The sequence below is a fragment of the Brachycentrus maculatus genome, unplaced genomic scaffold (assembly GCF_059751285.1).
Source record: "Brachycentrus maculatus isolate JH-2025_06_01 unplaced genomic scaffold, ASM5975128v1 h1tg000345l, whole genome shotgun sequence".
In the NCBI taxonomy this organism is placed as follows: domain Eukaryota; kingdom Metazoa; phylum Arthropoda; class Insecta; order Trichoptera; family Brachycentridae; genus Brachycentrus; species Brachycentrus maculatus.
Genome location: NW_028281094.1, coordinates 293,854 through 309,727, shown reverse-complemented (window position 1 = coordinate 309,727; position 15,874 = coordinate 293,854). Strand labels below are relative to the sequence as shown.

The 15,874-nt window shown below is 30.2% G+C and overlaps 1 protein-coding gene across 1 annotated transcript in view; it reads right to left on the bottom strand.

Moving 5' to 3' along the window:
• The window catches only part of LOC148303808 (chondroitin sulfate N-acetylgalactosaminyltransferase 1-like), a 153,777-nt gene extending 138,209 nt beyond the window's left edge, over positions 1-15,568 (bottom strand). The window contains exon 1 of the mRNA XM_088269343.1: positions 14,891-15,568. The gene's annotated coding sequence lies outside the window, so the exon portion shown is untranslated. The remainder of the gene's footprint in view (positions 1-14,890) is intronic.
• Positions 15,569-15,874: the final 306 nt, after the last annotated feature.

Sequence of the window (15,874 nt, the reverse complement as noted above, 5' to 3'; positions counted from 1 at the left end):
ATTAAATAAATATTACAGTGTTATATCACTAATATTTATTTTCACCTCCCCCCCTGGGAATCGAACCTGGGACCTCCAGCACGGTAGGTAAACACGCCACCATTATACCACGGAGGCGGACAATGTGAATTTAACACGAATATAAAGTGATCACTTAAACCAGCCTTTGACAGATCGTAAACCCTGTAAATACAGAGACTTCCATATTCTTCTTTATCTATATGAAGATGTCAATCAATGATTTTTTACCTTTGTAATCGAATGATTCATGGAAGCAAGGGTTGAAAAATAGTTTTTATTTCCAGACAAAGTGAGCGAATTCTGTATACATTGAGAGAATGCACATAAAACCGAACCAATTGCATCAGTTTCCATCCCGAAAACTGCAATTCTAAAGGCTTAACATCCGAATTAAAAAGCCTTCAAACGCTCCCATCCCCATTAATCTTCCAACGGAATAAAACCTTTGATACCATCGAATCGTTCAGAATTTTTTTAATACCTTAAATGGGTTTAACGTTTCAGTTTTAATATGCGGAATGGGTTTTTGAAATCTTTCATGTTACGGGGCGTTACGCACGCAAGCCAATCTACCACTGACCTCTTGTATAACTTGTTATTTGATATTTCATCTTTTTTTATTTTTGATGTAACAAATGTAGAAAGGAGAATAAGAATCAAAAGGATAAAAACCGTCGAATGATGGAAATATTACCAGTAATCTGAAAAGGTAATAAGAAAAACAATTATTTAAATTTATTTTTCTATACTTATTGCGCAGCTATTTACCGACTTTTCAAAACTTTTGCTGGATTAAAATTGTTTTGTTTAATTTAATTTAATTTTTCATGGTCTGTCTACGTTTTTTGTTTGTTTGCGATGACATAATTTATAAAAATAAACCGTCTTAAATAGATGTTTAATACCTTAATATAACTTTATTTTTAATTGACGATTTTAAACTAACGAATTTTCTTATAAACCATGGAGTTGATTTCGTTTTACAGTCCAAATATAGTTTCGGTATTTTATAAAATAAAATACCAGCGGTTCATTAATCCACACGTAAACGATAAAAATAATAAAGCCAGTCATTAAATTCGTAAAGTTTATCAAACGAAATTCATCATCAGAATTATGTACTCACATAAAAAAAATAGCAGTTGATTTATTTTGTAAATATGAAATACCGAATATGGTAAATGCCTATTAAATGCTTCATTGATATCAAAGGTATCCAAATAGATAGGATTAATTAATTTGTTTGTGAATTTATGGCTGACAGATTTTTAATCACTTTTATCATATGAAACACACAGCGTGAAGGGATATGCAAACTATGTATTTTAGTGATAAATAATTTCTGATTATTTTTTATGGTTAATGAAAAATAATAGGCGCGAATATGTAATTCATGTAAAAAAACGTTTACTATATTGTAGTAATTCATAGATTACAAAAAAATATCTGTTTCAAAGATAAAAGAAAACATTAATGCATATATCGCAAATTGAAATATTTAATCTGTAGTTTTTCAGTATTGAATAAATTCTTGCATTGAATATTCATGTCCCCAAGTTACTTCGAGAAATTTTTCCTGGATAATCAAGTTCTTTGTAATATAATAAGTCGAAAAATTAGGAAAGATTATTTTTGTATATAAAAGCTTGTTTGAAAAATACATTTTTTTCATACATATATTTATACGTTTATTAGATTCAAGTTTGTTTCTTTATGCTGAAGGATCCAGGGCTCGAATCCTAGATGGGCATTAAAATGAATATAGGTAATTTTTCACTCTAAATTTTTTTAATATAACTCTGGACTGGTACCTGCTGTGCATACTTTCCGTACTTTCATATAATCAACAACACAAAATAACACTGATTCGATATAATGCAGTTTCCTATGCACCATTGGGAGCGAATAAGGATAAGAAGAGAAAGAATTTTATTGTTGACATTTTTTGAAGGACTATGTTTTACATATTTTATTATTAATTAAAGTGTAAAAGCTATTTAGAAGGTAACAGAAGCAAAGAGAGACGAGAGAGAATTCGGACGTCCTGAAGTATAAATATCTGAAAATCCTGAAAAAAACTGTAAAATACTGTATCAGTATGAGACTAGATCTTTAATTTAATATGAAAAAACAATAAAGCATTAAAATATAAAATTAAACGTACTGAAATCAGAAATTTTCCGATCGAAACAACAGCTGAAATTTTTCGTTCGCACACAATTTTCTGCAGCACATATTTTTATTTGTTGTTCTTTTAATCCCGTACGATTGAGCGAGACAGAAATAAAAACATTTGTCGGTTCGTTATCTCCGGGCGGGAGGATACAAAGAACCCAGTCATGCATTAAGACTTTTATACAAACAATATCCTTTTTATTAGTGAGGCTCCATTCAGCCGGAGAAAATGAGATCACCTTTTCTGGAAAGAGCCTTCATTTAATTATACGATTAGTCATCGTTACAATTTGGGGATGAACGATTGGGCCGTTAATTTTATGAGTGTTCTTTTACTACCCTTCTACACTTAGTCTGAATGACGTATCTGACATTTGGAAGAAAAACATTACTAGGATTTCTGCTTTCTGAATAATTCAGCTACAATATTTTTTTCCCGGACGATAATTAATATTTTGTTAGATCCCTACAAAAGACTTAATATAATAATATGTTTAGTACAATGTATAAATATTATATCTTTATACGCGTTTTATAAATATGTGTATGTATGTACGTGTGTATACGCGTGTGTGAGTATGATCATTCTGAATATTGCGGTGAAAAATAATTATTTGGTTGTCATTTTTAAATGTTAAAATCTCCGTAAATTGGCCCGTAAATTAGCCCCTTTAGGTTATTTCTCACGAAAATGGCGCTACCGTCCAGTAAAAAAATAAAAAAAATAAATACACGCCTTTGTACTTTGCATGTTTGGATCATATGCTTACTCCCATTTCACTCCCAGTAATTTTTTTTTCATCACAAGATGTATTTTTATAACTCAATGTATATAAATATTCATAATAGAGTATTTGCGAATATTTTAATGATAATTCAATGTTTTTTGCATACTTCGTGGCACATTTTATAAAACTTTCTAAAAGAAAAATAGAATATTGATTGTAACCACCCTTATTGTCAAAAAAATATTATTAAGACTAAAGTGGTTGAAACATAGTTCTAGTTTTGTTTCAAAATATGTTGAAAATGTTTCTTGAAAATTTTTTGCAGACGCTTTGTGGTACAATTAATAAAACTTTATAAAATAAAACTAGAGCTTTGTTTATAACCAATTTTATTTGTTTACTTTTCTCCAAACGGCTTCGACAATAACCTTATCATTTTCAGGGATATACTTAGTCTTAAATTGTATAAATCTAAATAATTATAGGTTTTGTACATGTCTATACTCGAAGATAACAAGGTTTTTGTCGAAACCGGTTAAAGCAAAGTATAAAAAATAAAAGTGCTTAAAAATAGTGTTCTAGTTTTTTTATAAGATGTTTATAATATATGTAGGGTTATTTGAAATGTGATAATAAAATATAATAGAATATACAAATTGTGGAAAAGGTACGAGTATGATAATAGAAGGATGGCAAAACTATATAAATAAATATATATATATATATATATATATATATATATATATATATATATATATATATATATATATATATATATATATTTTTTTTTATTCATTTAATATATTTACATTTTTATTTATAACATAATACATTTGAATCATTTACACATATGGAGAACTTTTATATTTCGATTCGCTGTTCCTCTATGTATATACTACATACGACGTCATATTACTTATGATTTCCCATAAATCTACGTTAGATATGTCAGTTTTTCTCAGCAGACAAGATTCGCTTTTGTCTTTTTTGTCGCCATTCGCAAAAATCCCCGATTGCACAGCCGTTAAGCAAATGTTTGCGCTTTGCGTTTATCGAGATTTTTTCCGAATCTGAAGCGGCCTTAATGAAGAAGAAGGGGGTACCGGGACTAGGGAATAAAAGCGGGAATCGCCATTTTGAGCGGAATGTATGCTGTTACAATGGAGATGAATGGCTCCGAGTAAACTTCGGAATTCGAACGATTTTCCAAAGAGAACACTTTTGATTTATACTAAAGAATATTTACAACGGTGGATGATCAATAATTTACTGAACGTATTTCGGCAAACGAAATACAACACATGGATAGGAAAAAAATATAAAAATATTTACTTTAAAATTTTAATAAATAATTTTACTTCAAATTTTAATTTCATGAGAGCTGTTTCGCCTTGTAAGGGCATTATAAAACTGAGCAAATATATAACTTAATGCTTATATTTCAATTTCATTAATTGATTCGGCAGTCACTTTGTAGTAAAATCTATCCATTTTTAATTAAAGTTTTACTTAGTAAATACCACTTTTTCTTAAAATCTACTGTGACACGTGTTTTGATGCATTACGCATCATATGGTGTTTGTGAAACACGTGTCACAGTAGAATTTAAGAAATGGTGGTATTTGATTAGTAACATTTTAATTAAAAACTTATATTTTAGTTTAAAACTCTAAAGCAAATAGCACATTAATTAAAAAATACGCTTAATATTACCATGTACCTTACGGAATAAGTTTTTTTTACATTTTTATATTTAAAAAAAACACATACGTAAGTAAATAAACATGTTTAAAACTATTTTTGAGTTTATTAATTTAAACACGACTAATTTCGAGAATTACATATTTTTTCAGTTTGTATTTTCTGTCTCATCAACACTTTGTATTATTTAACATCTGTAGTTCTCGAAACTAGTCATGTTATATTTTTAAACTCAAAAATAGTCTTTAGTTGTATACAGAAAACTATAATTTACCTATAATTATTGTCTTATATTCAAATATTTGTGTTTCGTATGTATTTATTGTATGTTTTCAGCATAAGTTTCATTTACAATAAATTATCAAAATATTTCAATAATATTTCCAACCCCTACTTATCGATCATTATGACTTTATTATTCAATAAAAACCAGAATAAAAAATTAAAAGTAAAATTACCAAAAGACTTCTTTTTGCTGAGAATTTTTTTTAACTATGAAGTAAATAGCACTTTAATTAAAAATTACGCTTAAAATTACCATGTACCTTACGGAATATGTGTTTTTTACATTTAAATATTATTATGTTTTAAAATAGATACATTTGTAAGCAAATAAACATGTTTAAAACTATTTTTGAGTTTATTAATTTAAGCACGACTTATTTCGAGAATTACATATTTTTTCAGTTTGTATTTTCAGTCTCATCATTTTATTGAACTCTATTGATTTTTCAAACTATTTTTCTACCAACAAAGATGGCGTCTGTTGTTGATCTGTTTTTTTTTAAACCCCTGTTGTTCGTCTTTATTGGTGATTTGTCTTTAAAATTTCTGTTTAAAAATATGTATATGTTGATAAAACACGAAAATTTTATTGAACTAAAGAACCTAACAAAAAGTTTCACCAATATAATAAATAATAATAAAACCCTTATCAGCACAGTGCATAAAACACTGCGTCATATAACGCAGTGTTATCTTGATCGTTTACACATGAAGGAAAGGTGATCAGCCCTCCGCTTCAGCAACCAGTCCAGGGTAATTGTGAATAAATATTACAGTGAAAAAATCACATATATTTATTTGACCCCCCTTGGGAATCGAACCCGGAACCTCCAGAATGGTAGCCATGCGTGTTGACCATTACACTACGGAGGTAAACAAATAACGTTAAATTCACCAATATAACACCATCAAAATAAAAATAAAAATCTTCAATTGAAAATTTGCTTATATCACTTAAATTTTATTATGACAGTTGTTAAGATGTATACAGCATCCTTTTTAAACACCAGTGTTTGATAATGGTACTAAATGCATCAAAATACGTGTCATAATAAATTTTAGAAATAATGGTATTTATAAAATAAAATTCAAATAAAAAAGATTATAAAACAAAGTGATTAAAAATACCACTTTATTAATGAAAATCTTAGGTTAATTTTGAGATTTTCAACAAAAATAATTAACGGATTATTCCAGAAGACGGATGTTATATGTATATGTGTTTATTTGGATATGATCCAAGATTCGCTAAATTTCAAAGCATTTTTTTGTAGACTTAGGCAAGTTTGATATTTGGCGACAAATCTTATCTCAAGAATCATTTTGAGCTGTGTGTATTTGGGTCATGTGTTGTGAAGGTACGTTCCTTGGCAATTCAAAAAAGCCCCATTCAGCGAGAAGACACAATAAAGCACCCTCGTCATGTTTTGAAAAGCTTCCTTAGCGACAAAGCTCCTAACGGATGGAGCTTTCAAGCGATCACACATCAGCCGAGAGAGAGCTTTGGCGGTATATTTGTCAGCCGAAAGTTTGTTTTTGATGTTGCCCTTGAAAGATGCTGAAAACTGCTGGAAATCGATGTCCCAGTTTTACAACAAAACCGCGTGTAAGCACCATTCGCGATGAGGGCTGAACAAGGAATGAATGGAATTAAATCCAATTTAAAGTATTTTCATTTGGTTACATTATTTACGCTTTGTACTCGTCTTTGCTACTTTCTTATTTAGTGACTGGCATAGAATTAAGTGATATATTGGACTTGATGTAGTGAAATAATTGAAAAGATTAGGAAGAGTTCTTTGCGGTGGTATGGACATGTGAAGCAAATGGATAACGAGAGAATGACTAAGAAAATATATGTGGCGAACGTGAGAGGGAAAACAGAACGTGGACGACCGAAAAAGACTTGGCACGATCAGATCAATCAGAACCTAAAATCTGGCGGTGTCAAAAGTCTGCGTAATTGGAGGGCATGTATGACTAGATGTATGGATGTGAAGGAGGCGAGGAGTGTATGTCAGGACAGAAGATTATGGCGTTGCATCCTCTCTGCCTACCCCTGCGGGGAAACGGCGTGATGGTAGTAGTTGTAGTAGAAGTAGATATAGTGACGTGAAACCTAAATTTTCTAGATTCTCAAGAATAATTTGCTTAGAATTAGGTAAGACAGAATAAAACAGACATAGATAAGATTAAAGTTTAACCGGTTATTTAAAATTAACCGGTTGGATAAATTGTACCAATAAAAGTGGTCAGTACAAAGTTGTTCTATTTTAATAAGTTTATAAAATAGGCAAAACATTCAAGAAATTAAAGTTAAAATTAAAAACTGATTTTTAAGAGTCTACTAAATTGTATTTTGCTTTTAAAAACACTAAAAAATAAAATTTGTGACAATTGTTTCACCTTGTTCTGACATTTTTAAACTAATGTGAAGATCAAATAGGGTTAACTGAGGGTCATTGTATAGCTATATTATCTCTCCTTTTTAAATTTTAATTGAAACAATAAATCAAGTTAAGTAAATAGCCCTTATTTAATGATTCTCTTAATTTTTTATTCGTACCATATACGAGTACATTTTTAAAAGGAATAGCCCGCAAAACCTCTACTTTTTTAGAGGCATGTCTGCAAGTATAATAGTAAGAATTGGGAAAGTAAATGTAAAAACACCCATGAGAAACACCCAGACCAATGGAAAATAAGTATTTTGAATTTATTTTGCAATTGTTAGAAATCGAAGCAGTTTAGCGTCTACCCAACTACGCCGTCAAATATATGTCGAAAATATACTATGAAAATGGCATGCAAAACAAATCTAGCTTCAGATAAAATAGATTCTGCACAGTAGAGAGTATCTTTATCGTTTTATCATTAGTTAATTAATTTTCTCTTATGAAAAATATCTGATGTTTTCACGTGAGTGGAGAGCAATCTGTTACCAGAGTGTTTATTCAAACGCTCTCCATCCCTCGACGCGGTCGGCCTTTTTAGTTTTTTCCGTGTGAAAAACCACTCTGGAAAAATACCGCATTGCATTTTACGGAAGATCGTGACGGAAATCAAATTTTATTTATTTCTCCAGTGAACAAAATAGAACGCTCAGGACTAATAACATTCGTGTTTTTTTAAGACCAGTCCAAAAAAATGCCATGTTGAGAAAAAATATTTTATTTGAATTTAATTCCAATTTTACCAACAAATGTTATTCAATACCACTAACTAACCATTCATGATTTCATTTCATAAATACCAATAAATAGCACCTCATGAGTACCAAAATCTTTTGTAAAACGTATTTCGATTTATTCAACATCTACTCTTCTTTATCTTTGTTGAGATGTCAAAATTTTAAAAATAGTAAGTCTTTAAAATATTTATGTTTATTCAAAAAAAAAAAAAAGCAAAAATGTTTTGTTTTCCGGGTACCTTAACTGAGCTCAGAACGAATGAATTTAAATATGTATTTGTTTTCACACTCCCTGGGAATCGAACCAGGGACCTCCAGCATGGTAGCTAAACACGCTAACCATTGTTCAATCAATTTGAGTGTGTCCAAATACTTGTTCACAAATCTGGATTATCTCTAATTATAGGAGCCATTTTCATATTATTTTTTGACATCTGACAATGGCTCCTATAATTGGAGATATTTGGACACACTCAAAATAATCCGGGAATCGGATCTCACATACTCATAAAAGAGTAACTGCTCAATAATAAAGCTTCTATTCATCTCACCAATAGATGTCTCTAGTGAAGTTCTAGTGATCTAAGAACAAGGTTTCTAAATTGGTTCAAATATATAGAACTTCTAAGAATTTGAGTAGTATAGTTGTACATAATGGATAGAATTGGTGAATGTTACACGTGTGTAAAGTGATCACTTAAACCAGCCTTTGACGGTCGTCAGCCCCATAAATGCCCAGACATCCATATTTGTCTTCATCTTTGATGAGATGTCAGAAAATAATCCTTTGTTACGTCAGAACTACGCCGAAAATACGGTTAATTACGTAACGCCAGTAAAGTGTGGCTTTAAACCTTTTTAAGCGTCATACTTTTACCTTTGGGCGGTTTTCGTTACGTTTCAACATAATCTGTTTTTTTTAACCATACCAGCCCCGAGTGGAATCGTTTATCTCGACTCTAAGGGCGCCTACACGGTGGAGCCTAACTGGTAGCATTTTGGCTGAGTATTTTGTCGGTGGGGTTGAATTAAGCGCGTCCGTTAGCATTTGAGCGTGTGTAAACACGTGTTTCATAGCTTTAGGTGTCATTTTCTTGTCACAGATGCATGGCGGATACTAAATTTTATAATCGTGTAACTTTCAAACATAATCCATAACTACTTTAAAAAAAAACTTAAATTCTAATAATAATTCAATAGATAATATATTGTTTCAAAAATTTTCACCTTTGTTTTCCGTTTTTCTTTTATTTTTAAACTCAACTCCCTTTACTAACCCCCTTCCTCCCCCTAACTTATCCCACTCCTTATTTATAGAACTGATAACTATTTTTTATGTCTTAGTTATATTTAAACCATAACCTTACCCTTTTACTCCCTTCCTCACACACACACACACATTCCTACTCTTTTTTTATTTATTTTTTATCTCTTAATGTTTTAATAGTTAATTATAACATAAATGTGGAATTGTTTAATTGGCTTTTTTTATTAATGTAACTTTTTTTCTTGTTAATGTAATGTGATGTATATTATTGTCAATGTAACTTCAAAAAAATTTATACTTTTTTTTAAATGTAAAGCTGTACAATTCCCGAACAAATTAAATTAAATTAAATTTATACCTAAAAATGAAGGCAAAGCTTTCGAAGCAAGTCGTAATAATAAAATAAACTCAAGTGGTATAAAATAAGTGTTTTCCATTTACAATTTCATCATATCTTACAACAAAGATAATGCTGAAACAATAAATAAATTACATTATTACCAATAAAAAAATCTAGAAATAACTTGCTAACCTTGCTTCTCGGCAGGGGTAAGCAATGGGTATAGGACACCACACCACTCTGTCTTTGCAAACATTCTTCGCCTTCTCCACATTCATGCACCTCTTCAGACAAAACCACAGATTATTCCGACTCTAATTATAAAAATAAAAATGTAAATACATTTTTTATTCAGTATTTATTGTCCGCCTCCGTGGGGTACCGGTGGTCCCAGGCTCGATTCCCAGGGGGTGGGGGGGTGAAAATAAATATAAATGATTTTACACTCAAATATTTATTTACTATTACCCTGGACTAGTCCCTGAAGCGCAGGAATATAATCACCTTGCTTTCATGCAAGTAACGATCAAGATTACACTATATTAGTACGATTCAGTACCCTATGCACCATTGGGTGCGAACATATATATATATATATATATATATATATATATATATATATATATATATATATATATATATATATATATATATATTTATATATATATATATATATATATATATATATATATATATATATATATATATATATATATATATATATATATATATATATATATATATATATATATATATATATATATATATATATATATATATATATATATATATATATATATATAATATATATATATAAATATGTGTGTGTGTGTGTGAGTGTGTTTAGTAAAGAATTCATTTTGTATTATAAAAATATAATAAAATGTGAACAATAGATGATAAAGAGAGTGCTTTATTACCATACCATAAAGTTATCAATGCTTTCAATATACAAAATAAAATACATTGATTTTCAAAAACTGTTACTTAAGTCAACAGGGCTTTAGAGCTTTACGTGCGGGCGGCTAGGTCCTGTTGTGTCTGTACCTTAAGCAAGGGGTGTGTTTCGGCGTTACGTAAGTCGGGGGTAATTTCGTCAAACAGGGTCAGTCCCTCGACATGGAGTAGAACTAATGACCCTCGGGGGCTCCGAGGATAATGACCCAACATTGTATTAGCGGGTCTAGCATAATTTATCCCTCGCCTTCGCTCAATCAACGAGATATGAATTACAAGGACCTACCCGGAATCCTGCCGCATTAACAAAAACAGGACGTGAAATATTCAACTTTTTCTCTTCCGCTTTTGTTAATAAATGCGTGTTTGTGTATACTGTCGTTAAGGCACTGAAACGAATTGCCAAACATTAGGATGCGAAGGCTCATATGTACAGTAGAACCAATATAATCCAAACATCCCCGTAAGGGTAGGCTGAGATAGTAAAACGTCACAGCACTCTATCAAAAATTATTCGCCTCTTCTTCTGACTCCTGAACTGACCCGGCCAAGTTTTGAAGCATGGAACAAAAAAGGATGAAAATAACTGAAATCAGTCGAAATGCAATCTCTCAGACGAACGTGTTGCAAAATTATGTGTGATAGAATATTGTAAAAGGAAATAATTCAAGGCTGACGTAAGCAAAATCGATAAAATCAATAAAGGTGTCTTAAAACGGTTTGGACACGTGGAACGAATGAGTGAGAAATGAATGGTAAAACCAATTGATGAGGTGAATGTAGTTGGAAATAGGAGCAAAGGAAGATCGAAGAAAATTAAGCGAGATCAAGTATTTAAAATTACATATCAATTTTTTTGACCATTTTAAAATCCAACCTCATATCAATTATTAATTATGATTATGTCATTTGGAAGTAATATAAGTATTTTTTTTTAATTTAAACAACAACAAAATGAGAAATATTTACGGTGTTAAAAATGATTTAACAAAATATATCAAAACACTTTTTTTTACATCTCATCAAAGATGAAGAAGAATATGGAAGTCTGAGTATTCGTAAATGCCCAGACTTCCATATTCTTCTTCATCTTTGATGACATGTCAAAAATAATATGAAAAATATCTCCTTTGATTGGAGATAATCCAGATTTGTGAAAAAGTATTAAAAGTGTATCATAAGAAGTGTCACAATAGATTTTTATAAATTGAAGTATTTACCAACTTAAATTTAAATAAAATACAAAAACTAAGAGTTTATATTTCATAAAAGATTATTTCAATTTCACAGTTTTTTTGTTAGTCTGAGCGGTTCATTATTAAAAATAATATTAAATTATGGTAAACTGGGTTCGAACCCAAAAACAACTCTCTTTCACCCTTAATATAGGCAGCTCTCAGCCAATTTAGTTCGGTAATGCCGAAGCAATTTCGATATCAAATGCTTTATAATAAATATACTATATAAAATCCACGTTTTAAGTCAATGTTCAATTAGATGAGAATCTAACCTTATAACTAGTTACTGAAATTGTTAAATGTTACAATGCAAGAGAGGATATAAAATAACGATTATAAACCATTGTTAGGTACGCCAAAGTAGTATATTGCATGCTCTCTTAACGGACACAATAGAAATAATTTTAGATAATAAAAATAATATAACAGCCAAGCACACACTCGAAAAATACTTATTTTTGAGTATACGGAAACCTTAAGAAAAATAAGAAAGAAAGGAATGGAAGAATGAATAGGCCTTTCTTTATTACATGATATATTGGGGTCAAATTTAATGGTATTGATAAAGCAAACTTTTCCGGGGCGGTTCATTGAATAACTGATCATCCACCCTCAACTATAAGAAACCAGGAAGCCTTGTGTCATCTATTCTAACTTAAATAGAAGTTGCAGAGAAAGGTTTATTTATGAATTAACTTGTAGTCTTTTAAGGGCTTTTGCGCTGTATTATTTTGTAGTTAGAAAATTTTCTTTCGTTTGTATTATTTTTTATACCTGATTTTAGTATCATTTTCTTGATTCAAATATCCCCATTTTAGTGCAAGCGCAGTCCTATGGAAACTATCATGTTTTTTTTTTATATTTGATATTGTATACTAATAATAGTAATTTTGGATAATTTATGTAGTGCCATTTTCATGAAATATACATCAAGTGCGCTAGAGAATATATAATGCGTTCTCAAAGACAATTGTGCGGCAAAACGTTGTATGATACATGTTCGAATGATGATATAAGAAAAATGCAAAGCTGAGATAATTGATAAAATAAGGAAAGGTATGTTGAGATGTTTTAGGTATATGAATCGAATGAGTGAAGAAAGGATAGTTAAACAAGTTTATGAGGCGTTTGTGGTTGGTTATAAAAGCAGAGGAAGGTCGAAGAAATCTAGGCATGAACAAATATGTCAAACACTTGAAAGTGGTCAGGTCAGGAGTCGGATTATTCCGCATGTATGTATCTCTGCTGACCACGTAAGCTAGCTAAATGCCAAGTCGTAAGCCCTGAAATACACAGACTTATATTTTCTTTCTTTTAAAAACGAAAGATGCTTTTTCTCATGTTAAGACATCCATATTATATAATACAATAATTCATCCCTTTAAATAGAATATAACTGATTAATTAAAATATTCATTGAAATACGTATTATTTAATGAAGGTACATAATATGTACTACGAACTCTCATTTAATTTCCTTGTCGATTTCAAAAAACGTCTTCGTTTAAAATTTTTTCGTATATTAAGCTACACAATCAGTTTATTTCTAAGAGATTTTCAAGCATGAACATAATTAAATTTCTGATTTCCGGGAATAATTTATTTAGAGAACCAAAATTAATTTATCGGAAGAGATTGTTGGAAAATTAAATCAACGTTTACACAGAACATTACTTGACCTTTAAATGTGAATCTCAAACATTTTCGCTACTGATATTAATAGACACACCTATGTATTTTAGTAATCTAATATGAAAAAAATAATTATTTTTAACGTAAAAACAAATTAATAACATTCACAGAGATTTTTCTAGTCAGTCAATTCTATTTCAAAATTATTTTTTTTTGTTCCTTATCCACACCTAATGATGCATTGGACACTGTTTATAAAAATTCAACCCCTTTTTATTATATCTTTGAGCAAATATAATAGTATTTATACTCTATTAAAATATAATATTATTTATATTATATATTAGTTAGCAACGCGTTTTTGTGGCTCAGTCTGATTAAAAAGAGAAAAATAGGAAAAGAAACGTTTCAAAATAATATATGTAACACTGTAATCGAAAACATAGAAAATGCAATGTGGCAGCAGTTGTCAAAAGGTACGCTGTCCGCCATTAGCAATTTTCAGTATTGCTGTTACGTTCGACAGATGGTGCTGCCATTGAGTAAAATAATATTTTTAACATAAGACATGTTTTGTCACGTTGTGCAAAAAATTGGAGGAATCGTTGGATTACATAAGAAGATTCAAAGTTTTGAACAAATAAATTTTTGCATTTTTATTTGTATAGATTTATAACATTTACATATGCTAATACTTGCTTATACAAATACATATACATACTTGAAGACCTTTTTAAAACACTGCCTTCTAGATAAATCGTTAAAACAGGGATTAATTAGGGATTACATTCATGCCTCAAACTTAAAATATTTCATCTGAATTCCAACTATAGTTTTATAAAGTTTCAAAACAAATCGCATATCTATTTTTTAACTTTTGTACAAATAAAACAACTACGATAAATTTACGTAAATAATAAAAAGAAATGTTTGTAAATAAAAAATATAATAAAGCAATTCAATTCACGAACTGTGATTCGAATTTCAATAGATTTTTTTAGTTATTTTTTATTTGACTTTTAATTATTACTGTTATAGCCAATTAATTTTTTTTTTTGAGATTGATAAACTAATTTTATTCAAAATCGTTGATTATAAAGTTTTATATATTAGAATTTAGGTATAAAAGGTCGTATAAAATAGAATCTCTCTGCGATGAAAAATAAGATTTGCGTAGCCGTTGAAAAATCTCACAAACCACAATAAAACGTTGAGCTACTGAAATTCTATATCCGTATCATTTCGGAAAACATTTTGAGGTCGGATTACGAAGAGTCACGCCAAGGGACGTATTCTCGAATCACATTTGCATTTTTATGCCATAAATGTCAAGATTTGTATAAAAATGTCACTTACCTTATTCAAATAGGAAAAGGGCCATACTATTTCTCTACTCCACTCCCATCCGAGCCTGTTATGTCACTATTAATCATATCATTACATTTATCACGAATTATCCCGAAAACTAAATTTAAAATCACGAAATCAGGCGATAAATAACGGGTATAGGGTCTTTCAAACGTCACTTACAAATTTTCTTATAAATTTTATAATAATTTTTCTTTAATATATTACTCTTCAAATAAACACGTCAAATAATTTGCATTCATTTAAAAAATGTTTTTAATTTCGATTGTGTATTTCATTACACTGTGTCAATTTTATCATATATAATATATTTTATTGCAAGCATCAACTGTAATGGAATTGGTAGAAGTTTCGTCAAACAAATACGTCACTTAACAAATATTTTATGATTTTCTAACAAAACATACGTTCGCGTGAAACGCCGCTTGATCCATATAAACAGATTGATAAAACATCAAAACATCGAATTAGCACCACTTAGAAATTCACGGGCGTCGCGACGCGACGACGAAATAGTTAAACCGGCACAAACGTAGCATCCAATGTATCTCGGCTTTGTCTTTTACGGCGGAAGCACGTTTTTTGAAAACAAAAATACGTCGTTTTGTGTTTTATGACCTGTCTGCTGGATAAACGACCGACCTCGCTAGCGGCACTTTCCCGAATGGCACATAATTTCAGGCGGTGAAACACATTTTCGTCGGCCAGTTTTGCGCATGCCTGAAAAATGGCAATACTGCCGGCGAGAACGTTTATCCATTTAATCACTCATTAAGTCCTCAAAAATCTCTATTTTTCACTAAATAATCATTGAATAATCAATTTATTTTTATGACAAAAAACGCTATCGAATATTCTTGGCAAATAAGATACCTCGTGTGGGTCCAACTGTACTGGAAGTGAGAGGCTCTCAGCTGTTATTTGGCGCATGCGCTTTTAAGCACAAAATGGTTTGTTATGACATGAATTGAT